Source organism: Lactuca saligna, chromosome 8 (assembly GCF_052625555.1).
Source record: "Lactuca saligna cultivar CGN05327 chromosome 8, ASM5262555v1, whole genome shotgun sequence".
NCBI lineage: Eukaryota > Viridiplantae > Streptophyta > Magnoliopsida > Asterales > Asteraceae > Lactuca > Lactuca saligna.
In genome coordinates, this window is record NC_136424.1 from 254,694,484 (window position 1) to 254,699,351 (window position 4,868).

A 4,868-nucleotide genomic window follows, 5' to 3' on the forward strand; every position below is an offset into this window, starting at 1 on the left:
GTGACTTTGTATACCTAATTCGGAGTGGTTGTAACTTTTTGGTATACAACTGCCTTCTCTACAAGAATCGGGGACTTTTGTTGGGACAACCGAGCGAATTCCACAGAATTTTCTGAGATGAGATTTTTGTGGTTCTCGGGTTCATTTTTGACAAATTCTGAACAGTCAACTATGTCCTCTACAGAAATTTCACTCAAATTATCGTCCTCATTAAGCTCAGATGCATTTTCAACATCAATTTTATTTTCCGAGCTTAAGTTGACATTCAGTGAGTCAAATTTTTGTATAGTTTAGGTTCTAAGCGTCAGTTTATCATTTTCATCCAAAAGATTTTTGAGCATATTCTTTTGGTCCTTGGATTTTATGAAAGATTCAATTTTGTCCAGTCCATACAAATATGTTGGATTAACATCCTCAGACGAAATAATACCCTCACAATTATATGCGTCAGCATCAATTTCATCTTCCTTAAACTCAAGAAAGGGTAAAATCATGCGATGAATCTTTTGCCCTATTTCACAATTTAAATGAAGCTGAGTAATATTAGTATAAAGACGTTTGACAATCAGACAAAAAACATTTCGCTGTTTCAAAAGCTTCAAATTATCTCTTTGCAAGTAAATGTTTTCATCTTTTATTTTGATTAACTCTGACTCCTTCAGTTCGATCCACATCCGCCGTTCCTCACTCTTCAAAGACACCCTGCTTAATTGATCAGTTAGGTTAGAGTTGGTGACCCGAGTTTGAGTTAAACTACTATCTAGATGAGAGATTCTTGAATTAACACTTTTTAATTCCTTTTCATATGAGCATTGTGGGACTTTAAATGAGACAAAAACTGATTGTACCTTCTTGATCAGTTCATCAAGTTCACTGAACTGCTCGCTGAGTGGTTTGGTGGTAAAGCATAGATTCTGCTGTTCTTTGTCATCATTCCCACCATCAGTGTTGTATCCTCTCATCTGAGAAACGTCAGACACCATCAAGCATCTTCCTCCACTGCTCTCTTCTTTCGCTACATAGGCCTTTCCATGTGAAGGCTTCCTCACTTCATCATCTTCAGAGTCGGTTGACCAAACCTCCATGCCACCGAACTCATCATCAGCCACCGAACCCTGCACAATTAAAGCATTCATGGAAGGGTTAGCAGCAGATTTCTTCTTCCTTAACTCATCAAGCTTTTTCATCAACACAGCTTCTTCATCATTTTCTTCATTCTTTTCTGCCATCTTTTTGAGGACGCAATCTTTTGCATAGTGGTTCTTTCCTCCACAATAATAGCAGCTCACTCCAGAATCTCCTTCAGCCTTCTGTTCCTTCTTTGCTTCTTCAGCTTTTGGTTCATCTTTGACTTTTTCAGTGCTATAGCTTCCTTGCCAGTTTCGGTTCCTATTGGTGGGGAATCTCTTCTTGATGAATCTCTTAGGGTTTGACACCATCATATCATAGTCTTCAGATGTGAGATCATAATCATCCAAGTTAAGATCTTCGTCCTCTATCACAGCTTTGCTTTTCGACAGGAGTGCTAATGAACCCAGACTTGAAACCACGGTCTTCTCTTGCATCACGATCTTTTCCTGAGACTTTAGGATGCCCACCAGTTTCGCCAAAGAATAGGATTTGAATTGCTCGTGTGCTTTAACTGTAGACACAATTGCTCTCCACTCAGACCTGAGTCCATTTAAAAAAGTAACCTTCTGTTCAATAAGCTTCCTTTCGATGTCATGTTTGATCATCTTGCTAAGAAGATGATTGAAGCGATCAAACGTTTGAGTCACTGTTTCTTCTGTTCCTTGCTTGAACTCACCAAAGTCAGACAAGAGTAAGGTTTGAATGGAGTGTTCAAGATCTTCATCTGTAGAGTACAATTCACGTAGCCTGTCCCATATCTCTTTAGCAGTTGTGCATGAACTTACCAGCCTAAAGGTATCGGATTGAAGAGCAAATCTAATCAATCTTAGCGCTTTGATATTGCACTGAAATTTAACTTTTTCATCTTGCGCTACATCTTTAACATCTTTCAGGAGATCATTATACTCCTTTTGAGTTTTAATAATCCTTGAAGTTGCTGAATGAGAAAACGGTCCAAAGATAATTGCTTCCCAGATGAGGTATCCATTATCCTCAGATCCTATGACATAATCTTCAAAGTGATTCGCCCAGACTTCATAATCATGGGTGTACAGGATGGGAATCTTTGTTGTTGATCCAATGCTGTTTGAAATATTGAAGGGATTGGATTGTGACTCGTCCATAATTGATCGAATAACCTGTTCAGAGATCACACTTGTAATATATCGAATTAGGGCAAAGATAATAAATATTGAGATACGTTAATTATGAGATCACGGCTCAATAAATATCAATGAATGCGGAATAACCCTAATCGAAGCTTTTCACAGAAAAGAAGTGTATGGATTACACAGCCTCCTGCTCTGATACCAATTGATGAGTTTAAAACAAACTTAAAGATCGATTAGATCTATGAAACAGGTAGATAAATGACTAAATAAACAATAAAGAACAAGCTAATGAATCAAAAGGTGTCGAATGATTCAATAAACAATCCTCAGAAGAGCTCGATAAAGAACGTCAGCTGTAGAGGATTTTAGGGTTTACAATATTCAATGAGAGTGACGACCGTTACCATACGCATACATGCATGCATATATTTATAATGAAACCCTAACAGTTTTTCTAAGAAAAAGAAGGCTAATCTAGTTGAACACGGATTGACAAGCCCAATCCGGTTGTAAAACAAAAGGGCCCAAGATGCAACTCAATTATCTTCAACAACCCAATAGCACAATAGAGATATTGAAAGTCCTTTTACATGTAATTAGGTCATAGAAGGCCCATTAACATGTAAGCGCGTTCCCTTCGGGCCCAAAGATCATGTTATTGGGCTAGCAAGGCCCAACAAGCGCGATTTGAAACCTTGAAGCCCAAAGATTGAATGTTGACTCCTCTTAGTTATCACGTGTTTATTGAAATACTATGGTTTATTGATTTTTGTTTTGTTATTGTATCGAGACCGAATCAATTCGTTTTGTAACGATATTGGTTATGAGAGTGTGTTTGTTTTTACGTTTCGTCAGTAGTCGTGGATCTTGCATTTTGTCTTAATGAAGTGGTTTGTTTAAAAGTAAGATTTTTACCTTTTCACAACCTTTCTTTTATATAAATAGCACTTTAGTCCTTTATATAAAAAGAATTTCATTTTTAGTCCTTAAAACATTATTTTGACACTATTGTATCATAAACTTGTTGAAAAGACATTTTTAGCCCAAATTCATTTTGTAAACAGCTTTAGTCCTTCCAGAATGATGTTTTCTCAGTTAAAACCCTCAATTTCGCAACTTTGTCAGTTTTGGCCCAAAATAGAAAATTTTTACATTTTTGATCCTTTTTGAATTTGAAAAGCATTTTTGACCATTGGAATAGTTTTATTACACTTCAATTCCCTTGATTTACAGAAAATTGCATTCTTAGCCCTTTAAATTTAGAAATCTCGCAATTTGAAGCTTATTGGGCCGAAAAGCCCAAATTTAGCCCATTAAATCCAAAATTTACATTTTAAGCCCCTTAAAATGTTGTTGTCCAGAAAAATCAATATAGAATTTGTTTGGACCCTTTTGATCCTCCAGAATTTATAATTTGTCGGTTTGGACCCCAAATTTTGTATTTTTGACAACTTAAGCCCAAAAATGAGTTTTATGTTCAAGTATGTTCATCCTAACCATATAAATTATTTTTCTTGACTTGATTAGTGTAAAATAATTTAAGTTATGTTTATTTCCTTCCCCATGTTTTAGATCTCGGGTTTTACACACTTTTTGGATAACAAATTCATCACAAACACATGATATCACACACATACATGCATCAAATCACACATAGCATACATTTACATATAGATCTACACATTTACTTGTATTCTCCCCCATAAAAACTCATAAAAACCGAAAAAAGGGGGTATGAAACTCACCTTGAGTTGTGGAGAAGTTTGGTGCTATTTTCGGCCCTAGCAATCATTCCTTTGTTTATTTCGAATTTAGAGGGTTTCTAAGAGAGTGATCATGATTTTGCATGGGTTAGGAAGAGATTTTTGATAAAACAAACAATCTAGATCATATATCCAAGCATGATATTACCTTAGATGAAGAATTTGTGGGATAATTTCCTTGAAAAGCCTCCTAATCTCGAAAACTTAGTGAAGAAATGAGAGTGTTTCTTAAGAGAATTGTGAGTGAAATGTGTGTGTGTGTGTGTGCTTGGATTCGACTGAGATCAAGAGAGAGGGAGAAGAAGAAAGAGACCTTGATAAGATGTTTACTTGGGTGTATGGGATTTGCATGGAGAACCAATAAACAAAAATGAGGTGGCAATGCAAAAAAGTCAACTCTTCTTCTTTGGTTGGGCTTGGGCCGAGAATGGAAAGGGAAGAAAGGGTATTTGGGATTAAATGCTTAAGCCCAAATTTTATAGTTATGTTGAGTGATTTTTGGCCCAAATCAATATAAATATGATTTTTAAAAACTATTAGGGCTAAACTAGATTAATTATGGCCCAATATGGTCCATTTAAATAATTTATTTCATTCTAGGCCCAATATGGCCCAAAATATTGAAATAAATGGAAGTGGGTCCAATTAGTGTCCATTTCAGAGCTCTAAGCCCATGATATTCCAATTGGAAGCTTATTGGTCCATTGGGACCAATAAGGAAGTCCTAGTCCAAAATGGACTTAAACAAGGACTTCTAGGGTTTCCAATTATTTGTTGACTATTTGTAGTGCTTGTATGAAGTGTTTGATTGAAATTCTGTTGTCATAGAGTAAGCATCATGCATGCTTTCATGTTTTTGATT